An 18,245-nucleotide genomic window follows, 5' to 3' on the forward strand; every position below is an offset into this window, starting at 1 on the left:
CATGCCTGGGCAGAGCTCTGTATTGGGCACAGCTCTGCTGCTGCTCAGCTGTGTCATAGGGACGTGCACCACTGTGCGACAGGACTGCAGCAGCCACAGCCTTGCAGCCCAGAGGAAGTGAATGTTAACTATTTGCCCTGCTTCTGATGGCAGCAGCTGACGGAAGCCATCATAGGCTGAGTGCACAGAGAGTGAGGCCGTAAGCCTACAATGCATGATGAACTTCTGTTGCTCTTCTCATACACTAACACAAGAAAGCCAAAAGTACTCTGCCCTATAAGTCACTGATGGAAATACCTCATATGCCTAGGAAGTAACATATTCAGGAGAACTTTTCCTGCAGTATTCCTCCATGATTCTTGCTGAAGATCTGCAGGACATCAGGAATGCCAACAAACCACGTTCCCAATCACAGGGAGAATGTGACCAAAAAAGTCCAGCACTGAAATGTGCATTTGACAAATATGTAACAATGTATATGTTTTCCAAAATGTTTTTTCATTATAGTGTGTGAAAAGCAGAAGACATGGGAGGGCATCACAAAGTTGTATGCTTGCAAATAGAATAGCTTTCTTCTCTCACTCTGATACAGGGAAATACCATCCACCTGCCTTCTAAAGAGCAGAGATGGTGAGTCTGTGTTATCAGCATCTCCTCTTCCCATGCATACGTGCGAGGAAAGCTAGTTTGAGTTTGTTAATTCAAACTCATAAGGAACTGTAGGTAAATTTAAGCTTGTGGGGAGAAACCATCCTGGAATAACTTTGTCTCCTGCAGACAAAAAATAAATGTCTAAATCCTAAATGATTACATCTCTGTATCTATGGCTTCAGAGGAGTGGTGTCCCTTACACCATCTGGGCTCCAGCACAACCCTTTGCCTGCTGGGAGCTCTCAACCCCAGCCCAACCATGGCTGCTCCTTCAGACAGACCACAACCTCTCCATTGCCAGCAGCTGCTGCTGACAACACAGCACATTAAACAAGGCAAAGAAGGAGTCTGTGGAGGCAAACGGCTCTCCTTACTTCCCTCTTGCCTGTGCTTGTACTTAGAGCAAAGAGTTTTTACTTTATGGAAGCCTACATGAAATGACTTTGTCCTAATCACTGCACTACCTCGATTATCGCCTGCACAAACATTCCCTTCAGATCTACATACTGGCTGGGACAGAAATCACACAATTGATGTTTTGGTTTCCACTACCTTATCTAAATCCAGTTAGTGCTCAAAATGAGACTAAGTCAACAGACTTAATTGAATGAAAGGGCTGTGAGACAACCTAGAGATTTGCGGCTGTGTATGTCCGTGCATGAGCTAATCACTATGCAAACACTTCACAACAAACAGGACTGGGCTGAGCGGGCTTGGTTTTTCTGTGGTCTGGAAGCTCCTGACATGCTGGGTTTGTGTGAAGCATTGTTAGGGCTGGCAGGAGGATTTAAACAACTTCACAATGTACTGTTATGGAAAAAAAGCTGGGGATGGACAATGGAGCAGGCCATGAACAAACATTTCTCCTGGACACCTAGATCAGGAGATAAAAGAGACCCTCTAGTAGTGGCAAAAAACAATTGCTCACTTGTGATTGTTGCTTTCTAGATATGTGAAATAGCTCTGATGGACCCAGCAGCTGGGAGCAGGGAGTTGCTTGATGTCCTCAGCTCATCCCTGGGGAAGCTGCTGCCAAACTCCCAATGTCTCCAGCTTCTAGCCCTTGTAGACATTATAGGTTTTCCTGGCTATAATCATGTCTACATGACTACTGTAGAGCCTCCCTGCTCTACAGTGAAAGAGAGAAAAGTGTACATTAAATATTTGGGAAGGACCACATTAGGTCCATCTCACCTCTCTTCTCGTCTTTAGTGGAGGCCACAATGAGACTATTAGAAAAGATCAGTAAAAGCAGCATTACAGGCACTGCCTAGAGCCACAGCCAGCACCAAGTTCCCATTGTGACAGTACTGCACAGTTTCTCCAGAACTGAAGGTCTAAAAAGAGAAAGCCTTACTCTGCAGCTTCAACTTGTCCTGGCAAAATCTGTGCCTTTCCTTTTTCTGCCACCTGCGCAGTTTAGAGGCCCAGCCCTTGGTACCTGATGCAGCTGCTGTTTGGGGAGGCCAGAGGAAAAATGCTCAGGATCATGCCAGTGGTTTGTCTTAGCTATTACAAGAAGAGAGGCTGAAGCTACAAACTTCCAAAAATAGTCATTATTTAATCTTCTAAAGTGAGATGACTCATTTACTTTCCTGGCTGATAGAACTCCGTAAGGTTACAGAGAACCTGAATCAGGTCACTTGGCAGTGAGAGTCCTAGGAATATCTAAAGGTGACTTTGCCACAAATAGTATAAAGACAGAGCCTCACCATTTTAACTTGAGATTGAACATGATTTTTACTGGAAAATCTCATTCCATACTACAGACAGACACCACGCCCTGCACAGGCCACCCACTTGTCACCATGCTCTTGCCTGGGGCCAGGACATCTAGTTCTAAAAATGCAACTGTGGTGCTGTCCCCTAAACAAAGGAGGATACCAGACCCAGCTAGATCCTTCCTTCCCAAGGGAGGCAACAGACTGCTGCTGTTACATTTGCGACCCGTTTGACAGTTCTCACCTTTGGCATGCAGTGCAAGCCAAGGCAACTTACTTAACACAGCTGGGAAAGACAGCAAGGATGATTAGCTTTGTGATCAGGTGCTGTGTGGCCAGAGCCAAAAGAAAACTGCTGCTGAATGCCCAGGTTTCAGGATACAGTAATAACACACAGTGCTATATTTCATTTCTTTAACAAGTGCTGAATATGCAAAGGCTCTTTTCCCAGCTTCTGTCTCTGTCTTGGAAGTGAGGGAAGAGTTGCGTGTATAATTATTTTCAGATGCCATCCACTTTATTGATTATTTTAGTGGGATGCACAAATAATGGCAGCTAATGCCAGGAGCAGAGATAGAATAAAGATTGTTCCCCTTTGGGGAAAACAGAAATAAAACCACCATATGAATGGGTCATTGAAAACAGGCTGGAATATATTCCCTATAGTCCTTCCGAAAGTTCAAGAGTAGGGGAAAAGAAAAAAAAAAACAACAGAAGAAACTGTCTCTGTGTTCACTAAACTTCTAATATCTGAAAGTGCTTAAAAAAACACACATGCACTTTTTTTTTCATATGATCATGGAAAAACACACTAAGCTTTTGACTCAATGGTTTTGTTTTTCCAGTGAGTCCTTTCCAGGTTCCACGCGCCATCTCACAGTCACGTCTGCTGGGTGAGCTTTGAGCTAACAAACTTCAGAAGAGCTTTTTGCGATTTTGCCGCATTGAGTTTCAAGTATCGGCTTGCTGGAAGCGCAGCAGAGAGGGAAAAGGGAGGGAAGTGGTGTGAGCTTTGCCAACACACCTGCACAAGCTTTGGGCTCTCCTGGACACTCCGTGCACTAATGATGTATAACCTGTAGAGCCTGGCAACACGCTTTCTGAAGACTAAAACAGACAGACTGTGCGTGCCTCTGATTTCTAATTTCTTAAAACAAGTAATAACCCCTCCTCCTCCAACCGTGTGCTGTAGGTAAATGCCTGGGATGGAAACTGAGATGTACTCAGCTGGTGAAAGCTTCTACCAAGGTAAGGAGTAAATGACATTTTAATTATGGTATTCTTGGTCTATGTATTTCCCCTTCTGAAGCAAAAGGGGCGGGGTGGGGGGAGAAATTGAAAGGACAGAGTTAATTTCAGCTCCAATGTTCTGCTAATTTGTCTTTTGACTATTAGAGGTGCAGCTGGATTCCATTTCTAATCCACTTTCAAATTTGCTTGAATTAAAATCCCAGATCACTGCTGTGTTTTCAAGTTGACGTGTGCATAGTAGCCAAAGTTTATATTACAATTTCTGGAGTTACAGAATGATGAGCTCCAGTAAAGGAAAGTGTGTTGTATGCCTGAATCCCGGGGGATAAAAAAAAAAGTTGGCCTCAGTGTTATTTGGAATTAGAGCTCACTTGTAGAATAAATAGCCTTGAAGTTAATACGCTGGCTACATTTTATATTCAGTTCCACCCACTGGAACCAGCGGGTACGGAAGAGCAAAGGTAGTGGAAAGGTAGGAATTGGAAGAGCTGGATTATTATAAAGCCTGGATGTTTCTGAACTTCAATCTGAAATTCTACAATTCCTTCATTAGAGTGGGGCTTACTTTAATAAGAAATTAACTTCCTGACTGAAACAGGACAGCAATACTGCCCTTGTGTCAAAATACCTGTGCTTTTGCTTCATCTATCCGAATCCCAGTCTAAAAGCTGACATTTCTCCTGTGGCATCCTGTTTATGTCTAAATTTAATACCATAGTCTTGTTAGACTTTGTCACCTGGGTAACACCATAACTCACATGAAGTTATGAATCCTCATATTCTCTGGGTTTTTATATCTGCCATGACAATTCCCAGCCACTGCCAGGTGAAGCCAGCCAGTATTTATGGAAAATGAACCGACTAATCATTTCCTATAGCAGGACTCGATTATGATATAATTGCAGCAGTTTATGTTGACATCCACACGGACAGATACAAGCCAAAAATTGCAGTAAGGGATCCACCCATCTACCACCCAAATGTAAACAAGCCAGTATGGTTAAAAAGAGGACTGGAAGGCAGGGCCCAGGCATTCTCTAGCTATGTTCTGGTACACTCGCCAAGATGCTGCAAACCCTTTCTGCTAGCTGTACCCTGACCCTTACCTCACACAGAAAGTTCAGCAGTGTTTTTCAGTGCCAGCTCTTTTTAAAACAGGGCTAGAAGTGTGTTATTATCGGGAGGAGTGAGAGATTATGTTTTGGATGCTGGTTATTGTAGAGTCACGACTGAGGCTTGCTATGTACTGAAGACCCAGTTCAGCATGAGCCAAGATTGCCACCACTGTAGTGTGTGCACACCACCACCATTGTGAACTCCTTTGCTCACACTGGCAGTAATGTGCATGCAAAGGGGAAAGAAGTCTATATGAAGACATCTGGAGATCAGCTGTATAAGAACTGATAGGTTTTAATGAAAGATTGGGGAGTAGATTGAAAATACAGATGTGGATTATGTGGAATTTGATCTAATGTGAAGAGAAACTCAGGTTGGCCTCCATGGAATGGCTTGGCCTGGAAGGGACCCTAAAAATCACCTAGTTCCAGCCCCCATGCCGTGCTATGCCATTGCCTACCAGTGCCATCACTCCATCATAAAAGGCCCCCTACCTGTTCAGGCACAATCTGCCCTTGCTGAAGTCATGCTGACTCTCTCATATCTCTCATCTGACACGTACTTTAACATAACTTCTGAAAGGATCTGCTCCATGATCTTCCTAGGCAGAGGTGAGGCTCATTGGCCTGTAGTTTCCCAGGTCTTCATTTGTCCTTTTCTTAAAATTGCGAGTGATGTTTCCCTTTTTTCAGTCACTGGGGACTTAGCCTGGCAGCCAGGTCTTTTCAATTAGAATAAATCAGTGTAGTAGTCCCAGTGCTGAGCAAACTTTGCTAGTTTACACAGGCTCTGTGAACTGCAAACTCCATTCAGAGCAGAGTTTCTCTCAGGAGAAATACAAAGGATTTCCCTTCAGTGACACTAGTCAATCTCACTCCACAATGAGGATTTCCCTTGCTGACAAAGAGACATGGAGAAAAGCTATCTGTGTTTGTTGGGTCTGTCCTGAGAAAAGACTTGACATCACCCTGATAATTTTCTTCCTCACCCCTCTCCAAGGTGGCATAAATTAGATTAAACTAAACTATTCCCAAAATTGCATTTCCAATAAATGAACAAGCCTGAATGAAACAGCTTCTCGTGTTTACTGATACACCTCTGTATGCAACGATTGATCCATTCCCTCTGGAGCTGCCACCAAGAGAAAATGGCTATTGCTACTCAGCTACAAGTTCTCACTCCTGTTTGGAGGTTTATGAGATCAGTTTGGTCTGAGTATAGCCCATAAGTGCACCTCTGGATACCACAAACCTCCTCAAATGCATTGGCCAGATGGAGGGAGCTCTCCTGGAGGCTGGGGCAGTTTATACTAGTGGAGGATCTGGCCTGCAAACACCTGCATCTGTGGTATGAGGACAAATAAAGGCCCATATTCCAAATACGGTGTGCTCCTAGGCTCCTAAGCCGTACAAAATCCCATTTCCTTTCTACTTGTGCTAAATGTAAAAACAGAAACAAAGGCACACACCTAAATAAACAGAAAAGCACAGACAATAGGAGAGAGGAGAGAGGCCCTAGTACAAGCCCGAAGCCAACTAGTACAAAGAGATACTTTCTACTTGCAGTCCTTTGTGTGAGACCTTGCCCTATCACGTGGATGAGAATGTGAGTGGGAGATTTGCTGGACAACTCTGGTTTTTTAAATGTCTCACAACTGCAGAAACACCTGCTTTACATTATTTTTGTTATTGGTCCTCAACAAAAATCCTCTCTGGTGAACAGTCCTCAGCAGGCCTTATTCCTTCCTTCTCTGTGGACAGCTCAAGTCACCGGTCTGGAACATCTCAGGATCACACCGGAACCCCAGTGAGGAAGAGGTGGAAGTCAGAAGGGAGAAGGGCATTTCTGCATGAGATCATACCAGAATGTTGGCTAGAGGACCAAAACCGCAGGAGACTGCTTCCCATTAGGTGGGGAGGTGGGGCAGGAAGGTTTCCCAGGCCAAATGGACAGGTCTTGAAGACCCATCTGTTTTCACCATGAAAACCTCACAGCCCACACCTATGCAACACACACCACCCCAGTCACCACAAGTTATTACCCTTGGTCTCCACCACTTCCTGAGAAGCTGTAATGGTCTGATACAGTGTCCAATGGAATCAAAGGGATCCTTTCCTTTAACTCAATGGACTCTGGATCAGGCCCAACATCTGTTTGGCCCTCTTTGTGCACAGTGCAGCCAATTTATTCTTTATCCATTCCTGGACCTCACTCTTTCTTATGGCTGTCATTAGCCACACTAAGCACTGCCCCCAGGAAGAACCCATGATTCATACTCATACAATAGAGACTAGGATGTTACCGGGCACCAGTCTTACCTAGGTCTCAAACTAACAGCAATGGGCCAGAAGACACCACCCATTCACACAGCAATATACAATATTCATTTCTTCAGGAATTCATTTCTTCAGGACTTTGATGAGCCCTTCAATTACAGCATGCTTTTGTCACCTGTCACACGTGGATTCCCATGCTATGAAATGCATGTCATTGCTAAGCAGAATAATTAGCCTCACGAAGCCAAGCAGCTTCTCATAGCAAAAAAGTAGTTATCCAGTGTCAAATCTATAGGTGCTTCCAGACAGAGATGCAGATTCGTTTTGGGCACTACCATTGTGTAACTGAGAACCCCATGCAAAAATCTGCCTCCACAATGTACCCCAAAATCACATGGGTGTGAAAATGTGAGCATGATGCCTAAGGCCAGATGTTCGGACTGGCAGACTGCTGGCACTGTGCATAGGTACATCGGCATGTCAGGTACTTACTCATCCCTGCATACTTCCCCGATAAAATCTGGATTGCCTAAAGCTGGTATTTTCACTCCAGTTTCCTTATCAAAGTATTTACCATCTCCTGTCTGTGCCTTGCAGACTGAGGGTGTTAAATGCTGCCTTACTCTGTCAGTGAGCTCAGGCATGCAGGAGCTGCCATACAGGATGGGATTTCTAAACCCACCAGAGCACGCAGTGGGTGGCTCCTGGCTTAGCCTCAGTAGGATCTCACCTTGTTTGTACCTGGGACATTTCTCTTTTGATCCCGCTGTTGGCTTTCTGCAGCTGGCGGACTCCTTCTTGTGTTTTGTGGTGTTTATTGTGGTGTTTTCTGGTAGACCCCGACTGCTTTTACAAGATGCTGTCTTCCACGGAGCATCCTAGCCCAGTGCAGTTGTTATGTGGCTGTACGAAGAAAAGGAGAGTTTTGGATGAAGTAATCTTATGTGTAACGGACGTGTATATGGGAAAACCTCAAACTAACACAAATCTTTTTTTTTTCTTTTTTTTCCCTGAAAGTATTTCTTTGTTGCTTTAGATAATAATACTACATCCACTACCACAAATGCAAGTATTTCTGGGGCCTCATCAGCTAGGGCATTGGAAGAAGACATTGTTTATTCTGGGATGCTGATTTCACAAACAATTCCATGAATAACAACTGCAAGCAGAACATTCTAGGAATATTGCTTGGTGTCAATCAGACTTAAAAGGAAACTTTTTTTTGGCTAAATTAAAACAGAAAAAAATGAAATGTAACTTGATTTATAAAATGCCACCAAGTTCTATTAGTTCAAAAATGACAGTATAATTTATCAGACCACATATAAAGAGATTTTCATCTGAAATTTTTGTTCTAGTTGGATGTGTAGAAAAAAGAAGTCAGAACAAACACATGGGATAAACTGCTCAATGACTTGAAACTTCTGTCTTGACACAGACTGGCTGAAGGAAAGGAGTGAACTTCCCAGCTGCTTGTCCTACAGTAAAAAGCAGCTTCCCAGCTGTTACCACGCTGAGCAGACTTGCTTAGACCCCACTGCTACATCCCCATATATGTAGTACTCACTGGATGTGGGTGACACTTAATAGGACCCAGGAAAATGACCTTTATATTAGATTATTTACCCTCTTGCGGTTTTTCCGGTGAAAGAGGTTAGACTTGGATTAAGGCTGTTAGCATGTGTCCCAGCAAGAGCACTCTGAACCCCATCAGCCAGGGAAAAGGAGCTTTGTCTACCAGCAGCACTTGCAGTGCTGAAGGAAAACTGGGCAGAGTTCAAGGAGCTGTTGTTCCCATTGCTTTGGTTTTGGGAAAAGTCAGCACAGAAATCAGAGAGGGGACTGCATATCGGAGGTGGTGTTAATTAGGTGCCACTTATAATGAAGATACGAGAGCATGAGCTTCAATGGGAGCTGGCTGCATATCCTGCATTCAGCCTGTATCCTCTTCTCCATCCTCCCCCCGATGGTATGAGGACTGGATAGGCTGAAATCACTTTGGAATACACCTGCTCTTGCTGTGATTTCTACTCGGCCCATTCTGTGATGTTTTGGATATGCGCACCTGCCACAAGGCCTGCCTGCATGCCTGGGTGCTGGGTGCCCAGAGCTTGGGGACAAGCAGCCCTGAGAGGCCTCAAGCGAGAAACACAGGAAGGCAGATGCTTTGCAAAGTGCTGAGAATAAAACCTGGGGAACCATGCAGTGCAAGAGAGAAACTAAAAAATTACTCCTGTAGTGAAGAAACCACATAATATATTCAAGATGTCAGAGGTTAGCCGTGGTACATGTGAATCATGCTGCAAATAGCTCACCTTTAACTTTACCGTCGTAATTAGATTACAAAGTTTTTATTATGGTTTTAAATTCTGCCTTTATAGGTTGCTGCCCAGCTGTGCACTTAAATCTGGTTTTATCACACTTTCTGAGCTCATCACATTTAATTCTGCCTCTACAATGCTGGATTAACTTTAAGGGTCGCTGAAGTCAGAAGTCACTCACCCTTGCCCTGCTAATGGATTCACACCACCCCTACGTGGTCCCAAAGAGTGATGTGTACAGTAAACTATATTTATTGGTGTGGTAGAGGGGAAGGGGTGTTGGGACTGTTTGCTTATTTACTCCACCACTGCACTTAGCTATCAGGGTATTTGCACAGATTACTGCATCCACAAGATGATGTTTACCTCCATGTAATAGCCTGATACAATGAAATCTTCTCAGCAAAGCCAATCTGAGAGCTAAAGAAGAGAATGCTGAGGTCTGCCTGTGAGAAGCGGATGGCTGGATAATGAAGTACATAGGTTTGTATCATCTGAGGAACTGATCAATTGTCTCCATTCAGAAATCCAGAAATCACACCTTGCCGTCACACTCACTCCTGCCAGAAAGCCCAGACCTGGTATTTTATGGATCCTGTCTCTGATATTTCAGGAAGCCCCAAGAGGAATAAAAACCCATTATTTTTCTAAGGATGACTTCTTTGTTTCTAACACCAAGAATGCATGGCAAAGCACAGATGAAACTCTTCATCTCCACAACATTCATCCTCAGGTTTTACCTTGATTTTTCTTCTTTGACCAGCGGAGATCAGATGGTTTGGTGCTAGATACTTCCCAAACAAGATGATTCACTGTCTTGAAAAATTCATCATGTAAATGGGCAAATAAGGGGGAAATCATATTCCTTCCATTAAAAAATGGAGAAGTCAGGTGCTGAACATCCAGGTGATTTACATGAAGTCACAGAGGGTTTGAAAGGGATCTGGGAAATAAAACTAGCTTCAGTGGAAAGGTCATTTCTCTCTTTCTTGCAGGCAAATACTTTGAACAGAATTAGAATGGACCTGAGCCAGAAATGGACAGCAGGGACTTTAAGGAAAATCAGAGGGCAAAATTCATCACTGACCAATGCCGTGACAATTTGTAACCTTTGCCATTCAGTGACTAGACACAACATTTTGGAAGCGAGGTTAATAATTTTCAGCAATATACAGCCTTCTTTTAAGGAATGTGTGGTGATTACGGCAAAGAATTTCACATGGTCACAAAATATCTACCTTAGAGTCCTGGGCTTATAAAATACTCTATTTCCTCCATTAATTGTGTCCACGTGGAGCTGTAACTAAGTAGCTGAAACAAATAAAACCAAAGTAATATTGTTTCCTTTTAAAATATTTCACTTAATTTGTGGAAGAGGTTTGGGCTCATTAAAAATAGACCATCTCCCACGAGGGCTTTTTTCTTCTCCAAGACTCTCACCAATCCTTAGTAATGTGTATTGCAGCACACTTCTCTTCAGCACAGCCCTGCTGGAAGCTGGTCTCCTGTTTGACTCAGCAGCTCCTGTCATGATCTGCAGCATGGCCAGGCAGCACTCATTTGACTAAGCAAAAGGAGGCCTTAGCGTCCTCGGATGAATCATTGCTTTCAGATGACCACTCGATGTCTCTGACTAAAATTTCCTCCTTCTATCTCCAGCTCATTAGGAAATACCACGCCTTTCTCCCTCGTAAAGATTTGGCTATCATGAACTATGCTTTTCTCATGGAGTATGTTCCTCTCAACCATGCAAATAATGCCTAGAATTCAGCTAGCACCTATAGAGTGGAAGTTATTGAGGCACTTGGTATCTTCTTGTGGATCTTAGTCTGCTCCCTAGTCTAGACCAAGTAAGTTATGGATCAGTTACTGGTGAAATCACAAACCTCTGTGTCATCTGTGACAGTTCCATTCTCCAGGCTGATGTCAATCACAGACCAGAAAACAAAGCATGTAAGACAGAGATAAAGAGCAGTGTGGAACAAGAGTGTAAGTCTGCAAGAAAAATGTGCAGAGGAGATCAAATGATTTCAGAGGTTCCTTTCCTACTGAATATTGTTTTTCCAATGTCTTCAAGATATCTTCTCCTATTACACCCACTCCTGAAGAAATGTTACTCCAGCCAGAGCTCTCTTTAAACAAAAAAAGGGAGAAGATCTGCTGATTTCACAAAGTCCCAGGTGAAATGTCCCATTACTGGTGTGCTCTGACCAGGAAGGTGCTCACATTGCAGTGTAATAGGAGCGATGCTGAGACCCAACATAGATGGTGGATGGATCTGACAAAGGTGGGCCAAGTATGCAGGCAACCACTGAAGTTACGGTAAAGGGCAGAAGTTTAGATTGTGGCCTTCTCTACACTGGCATGTTTCACAAGGTAGCAATGCCTTGCTGGAACCCAGAATCCTCACTATCACCCAGAATACCAATGGAAACTTGAATGCTCATCAGATACCTGGATAAGATTTCACAGTATGTGCACTTCAGCCCTGTTGCATAAAGACATTTCTATAAAATTAGTCCTATTACTCCTCTTTGATTTTCTCCCTCCCTATTGTGGTCACACTGCAGAAGAATTTATCCTGATGCTACCAGGCAACAGCAAAACTATTAATGATGGGCATCCGAGACAAAAGATGTACAGCTGTTCAGAGGCTGGGTCACTCCAGTTCTTCTCATTGGTTTTTGTTCTCTTTCTAGGGGGGGAAGCCACATCTGGAAAATTACTGGTGTCCTGCTGTTCCCTATGATCACCACTGGGAACTGGCATATGGTCTTGTAAACTGTGATTAGATCTACAAAGTAAACTCTCATTATGACCTCTCTCAAGGTCTTTAAAAACACATTTCCCTAACTGCTATGATTATATTCAAATTCTTTCATTTTAGTAATGACAATGTTGTCCACATTTTCCTCTCTTCCTCATTTTCTGATCATAATCTTGTGGGTCTCAATAGAAACATCAGTTCACAATTCTTTTCTCCCTGTGGTCTCCAGCTCTTGGCATTAACACTCTCCTCCCATCAGAAAGACAATAAAAATACAAACAGTTCTGGATGAGCTGAAACTGAAGTGTGGAGCTTTTCTGGAGCATATTAAAAGGTAACAACCACTAGTCGGTCATTTATATTGTCCTAATTATTATTATTGCTTATTTTAGAGTCCCCCATAAAGATGATAGCTGAGATCAAGGCCTGATGATAGGGCAGATGCTCTGCAGACAAAGTGTGAACGCTGTCCTGTCCCCAGCAGCCTGGAACAGAACTACACCAATGCTGCATGAAAGTGCATGGCATCGTGAGAAATGCTTTCTCAGTGTGAGAACCAGAGCCCAGCTGAATTAATCCTATGTCACTGCCACTCCTCTGATGTCTCTCTGTATAATCTGAATTCTTTCTTATGCATCCTCTAGTGATCATGAACACAGCTGTAGCAAGTGCTTCTTTTTAACAGAAGGCACAAACCCCAAAACTGCCATTACTCAGCCCCAGGAAACAAGCTCCCAGCAACTGGGTTTTGCCCAATATCTTGCCCCCACTATAAAAACCGTGGGAGAATTTGAGTAGGATGAAGATTTCTGCCCCAAGTATGTTCATTTCAGAATATAGTGTCATGCTCCAGGCAGGCACGCAGTAGTCCTGGGTAACTTCAAAAGAGTTAATTCAGGATCATCTCTCAACCTGTAAGAGCCAAGAGGGAGAGCTGGGCCTGCTGATTCTGCAGGGACCAGCTTAGGGACTTCAGCACCTGGGAAAAAGGCATGTGACCACAGTGAGGTAGTTTGGCTCATCTACGTTGTTCTTCTGTCCTCTGAGGGACGATGTGCAAAACTTACATACTGGACAGAGGGCTCTGCATTGCTTATACCAAATTTGTAAGAACTATGCAATATTACTAAATATACATTGACTGTGACAGAAAAGCCTGCTCAGACGTACCGTGGGAACTAAAGAGGTGTACAGGTCCAGCAGCAGTTTGTTTCACAGTGGAGATTGTGCATGCTGCAGGTCACATTTCCCTCTGCAGTCATCTTCTGGATTGTATTTATCTGTGTGTCAGAAATGAAGACACAGACATAAGAACACTTAATGTTTTTTTTTTTTTTTAATCTAGATAAAAAGGGAATCGATTGACATCTCATATTTCTGGGGTTTAGTGAGATCATAACTGCACTTTAATTGGTTTAATTACTACAGGTATGTAATGTAGACCTGTAATATAGTTATACAATGTATGATATGTGTTATATATAATAAAATACCACAGGTCATATAACACAGTTTTCGTAACAATTATTAGCAGGATTATTAGTAAGATTATCAGTAGTGAATATTCAATGACATGAATAGAAATTTCCCATGAGTAATGTCTTCAGGATTCAGCTCTTCTTATCTAAGCTTCTAAGAAGAACATATATATGAAGAAAACATAAAAGTTTTGAAATATGTAAATATTTGGAGGCTGAGGTTGAATTTGGCTTCAGTAAGCTGGAGGTATAAGTTCCTCCACAATGTTTAGGCACATAACTGCCACTTCACATTTCCACATTTGCTTCAGAAATACATTTTTTCTTTATTTTTTTCCACGTCTGGCTCAATACTCACAGTGGTTTTCATAATATATCTGCTGTCTGCGTTTTGGAAATGGCTATTAACAGTCACACAGTGTTTTCCAAACATAATTGTTTAGATCTCTCTGGTGACACAGTTAGCATCTGGGAGAAACACAGTAGTGTGCAATTGTGTCTTTAATTATCTTTCCATTGTGAGAAGGGCTGGTACGTGCCGAGGCATTTATTATACCCGACAAGAACAATGTATTTACAATGGGTGTTTATACACTAATTCTTTATAAAAATACCTTGACAGAAAGTGCTCCACCTGCCCTCATGTTCTCTATCGCAATTGCTAATTAATATTATTGTGCTGAAAATGATCCTATCTATTAAAGCTTCTGTCATAACTGCTGCTCCCTGCCTATCTATGCCTAATTAACCTGCCACTGACTCACATGCTGGGAAGGATGTTTGTTAGGCAGATGTAGCCTTGCTGATCTGATTTCCACTGCTCCATTTGATTTTACCTAGAGCCCTCCATTCAGCTAAGTATGTGCCTCACCTGAAGGATGTCCAGTTGGTCTACATCTCCACTCAGCACTTCTTGCACTCAGCCACTGCTGCTGATTAAGGTTTAGTGCTATATTCTAGTACTTGGCAATGCTCCCATTGATATTACTGGAAACAGGGCTGACCATAAGCATATATTTAAAGCCAAGTGCCACCTGATTCACTCTGCCAGTTACAGTGCTTAAGATAGAGTGTGCAAAATGATTCTGAAAAATACCGTACAAAAAGATTGCATCTGTTCTGAATTTTCTGTGTATATGTCAAGCTAAAAAGATGTTTATACTGCTTGCATAAATATGGGCTGATTCTTCAAAGTGAAATAGAATGCAACTGTTTTGCAGGTTTGGTCTCTGGGAATTATGACAAAGGCTGGGAAGGACAATAGTGAGAGCCCAGCTGTTGCTCCCTGAAGAGCCACGTTCAAAGACTGAGTGCTGTCTGTAAGACGCTTTGCGCTTTATTCTGGGCTCGTATCTAAGTACATAAAGATACAAACAGAAGTCTAATGTGATTGTCAAAAGAACATTACTCACCCCTCGGGAGGCCTCTTCTTCTGCCAAAGAGCTCCTGCCTGGCTCAGCTCAAATTGCAAAATCTCCATGTTCTTCTGTTTCCCATCTGTTACAAGAGAGATAATTACAGAGGTGCTAAGAGGATAAACACGGTAATGTCTGGGAGGTGCTCAAAAAAGGAGTATGTAGGATAGATAGAGCACGAGTAGTTACTCTTGTCTCAAGGCATGCCTGAACTCTGCAGTGACACACTTGTTAGTTGACCACAAACTCTGCTGTGATGTGGTCCAACAGGGCTGGGTAAGAACTCTCAGGTTACGCAGTTGCCCTCTCCAGGTTTGCTTCAGATTAGCTGCTAAGAAGTGTTAGACTCTGAAGACATCTTAGGCTTTTTCAATGACTAAGAAATCATTATGATCTCCTGGAGGAGAAACTTTTACATCAGATTTCTGGTATCCTTCTGTGCCATGGGAGATACTGCCAGTTACGGTGAAACATATGCAGGGAACAAAACCCAATCTCTTCTTCCATTCTCCAAGAAAGTCTAACTTAAAATATTGAGGATCATTCCAGCTGGAAACCACTTCTTCATCCATCCCAGCTTGCTAGGCTGCTCTTGGCAATAAAGCTGTTTGCCACATGTTTCTCAATATGTGGCAAAGGGGGGAACCCATCTTGCCAATCTGGCAAGTGGGGGCCATGCAGAAGGAAATGGTGTCTTAAGAGAAAGATGTCATGTAGTGAGCCACTGTCTCTTTTCCTTGGGACCAGCTCTATGGTGTGTGTTACAGATGAAATTCCAGGCAAATGTGATGAAATCTTGTGGAGGGATGGCAAAGTGATGAAAGCCATGCACATATGCCATCTATTAGATAAGGCATTCAAACTTTTTTTCTTGAAATAATCAGTAGCAGCTAATATCAACCAAAAAAAGGGAAACAAAGCTTAAAAAGTGAGCCTATCTTGGAGCATAAAAAATTAGTGAATCAAAAGGAAAAGAAAGATGTGGAAAAATGAAGTCTTCCCCCCACTGTGAAACCATGGTGTTCTTGTAAACAAAGGGAAAGGAGATATTTATTCACAGAGTAATGCAACCATGCCACTGTGCAATGAAACGTTGGTGTCTGTGCATCTTCAGCACTAACCAGGATTTAGGCATGGCAGAACATGCTCTATCTAAGCCTGCTCGCAGGGAACCCCAGGGTCCCCTACCCAAAAGGAACACTTTCCTCCTAGACATCTCTGACAATCCTGACCTTTCTCCTGCACTTGGAGAAGAGCTGGAAGGTGGGTAGAACTGACCATACTACTAGTACATTGTGGACAAATAACCTTTATGAGAATATTGTTCATCAGTGATTCCCACAGGAGCTGAAGGTATGAGGCTCCTCACCAGATCATCACGTGCTATTGTTAATAATAATAACAATAATAATAGAGGGCAGGGGAAGAAATAATATTGCAACTTCCTTTCAACCGTGAGACCTGTATGTGTTGGGAGAGTGAGGATTCCACAGGGCACTTGACTCTGCCTTCTTTGAAGCAGCAGTAAATAAGAATGTTTGGAAAAACTTAGTAAGAGCCATATGAAAGCACCATATCCGTATGTGGTTATGTAAGGTATATATAAAGAATATACATGTATTTCTTTGAAACAGGGAGCTCCACCAGCAGATCCCTTTATGACTACACTTTGCTTTGAAAGGAAAACATCCAAAGGAAAATGAAAAATGTCAAGAGCACTGCAATTGTTCCACTTCAGAATTTAGAGCATGAAGCATTTGGCTTTTTTACTCTAAAGTTTTCATGTAGATCATTATGCAAGACTGTGAAAAGCAGGAGTAGAGACATCAGATTTGGGCTCCATTCTTAGGACAGAAGGAAGATTTTTTTTTTTCCTGGGGCAATTCCTAATCTCTAAAGTGAAATGTCGAAGTTCTTTCTTGCTATGGGTTTCAAGCTCATACGTCATTTTGAGCACTGCTTATATTCCTGTCTATATCACCACCATCACCATGGCAGCTGCACATCGTGTCTCCTGGCTTAACAATCCTCACAGAACCGATGGACCACGGAGAGACATTACTATCCTCACAGCTCTGGAAATTGAGGCAGGGAGCAAGTATGTGAATTTTTAACTTCATCTAGAGCTTTGCTGACAGCACTAGGTGACAAGCTGGTTCTTATGAGACTGTGATCCACAGCTCTGTCAAAAAAATCTCCTTCTCTGCTCTGTTTTGAGTAAGTCTGGGTACTGACAAGGAGGCTTTTGTTGTTGAGGAGTTGGCTGTTGGTCTGAGCTCTCGCACTCTTGTTAGGGAGGCCATGAAGGGAGAGCAGAGTGCCGATCCCAGCAGGAACACATGTCCTAGGTTTGTCCGTCTGCAAAATAATTCTTCTGCATGTCATTTAGGCTGAGAGCCGAGCCTGGGATCTGCTATATGGCTAAGTTCCCTCCTCACAGCAGCCAGAGCAAGCGTGGTGACAGTTCTGGGGAAGGAAATTGAAGTGTTTTGGGAAGTTATGGCATGGGGAGTGACATCTGTGGCAATGGGCTCATTAAGTGCAGGATTTGGTGTACATACATATGTACATACATATTACATATATACATATTATATTATTACATATTATAACGAGGTCATATTCTCAGAAAACTAGAACTTGCCAGCAAAACAAACTAAATCAGTCAAGCTCATGATTCAGTTTGCTTCCAAACTCATCTTTAACCTAAATTCTTCTCAAGGTCATCACAAGTGGGCTTGTATGAATCTTAGGGCCTAATCCTCATCTAGTACAAGCTGGAGTAAGTCCATTAAACTCAAGGGAACCTAGCCAGTTTACATCAAAGTGTGGTTATTCTTAAGGTAAGTCGTTTAGAAATATGTAAGTACTTAAATCCAGTTATTTTTTTAAATAAAGCAATAAATCAGAAACCTACCAAGATACAGACTATCCAGTAGTTTTTTTTTCAAGTCATGGGACAAACGTCCTATATATTACAGAGCCACAGAATTGCAGGGTTGGAAGGGACCTCAAGATCACAGTCCAATCCCTGCTAAAGCATGTACCCTACAATACATCAAATAGGTAGGTGTCTAGCTGGGTCTTGAATATATTCATAGAAGGAGACTCCACCACCTCTCTGGGCAATTTGTTCCAGTGCTCCAACACCCTTACTGTAAAGAAGCTCTTCCATAAGTTTATATAAAATTTCCTGTGTTCAAGTTTTAGGCCATTGCTCTTGGTCCTATCACCATACATCACTGGGAA

General features: G+C 42.7%; 1 long non-coding RNA gene across 10 annotated transcripts in view; it reads right to left on the minus strand.

Moving 5' to 3' along the window:
* LOC122157305 overlaps positions 1 to 18,245 on the minus strand; it is a 302,268-nt gene that overhangs the window by 19,375 nt on the left and 264,648 nt on the right. For 8 of the 10 annotated variants that reach the window (XR_006167834.1, XR_006167843.1, XR_006167852.1 and 5 more), the window contains 3 exons: positions 14,994 to 15,078; positions 13,274 to 13,383; positions 7,746 to 7,918 (listed from right to left, as the gene is read on the minus strand). This is a non-coding gene — a long non-coding RNA (uncharacterized LOC122157305). Of the gene's footprint in view, positions 1 to 7,745; positions 7,919 to 10,076; positions 10,280 to 13,273; positions 13,384 to 14,993; positions 15,079 to 18,245 lie in introns of all 10 variants that reach the window. The other 2 variants (XR_006167848.1, XR_006167858.1) reach the window with 2 other exon arrangements.

This window comes from Centrocercus urophasianus, unplaced genomic scaffold, assembly GCF_019232065.1.
Source record: "Centrocercus urophasianus isolate 14NV4802_14NV808 unplaced genomic scaffold, USGS_Curo_1.0 seq_10, whole genome shotgun sequence".
Classification (NCBI taxonomy): domain Eukaryota; kingdom Metazoa; phylum Chordata; class Aves; order Galliformes; family Phasianidae; genus Centrocercus; species Centrocercus urophasianus.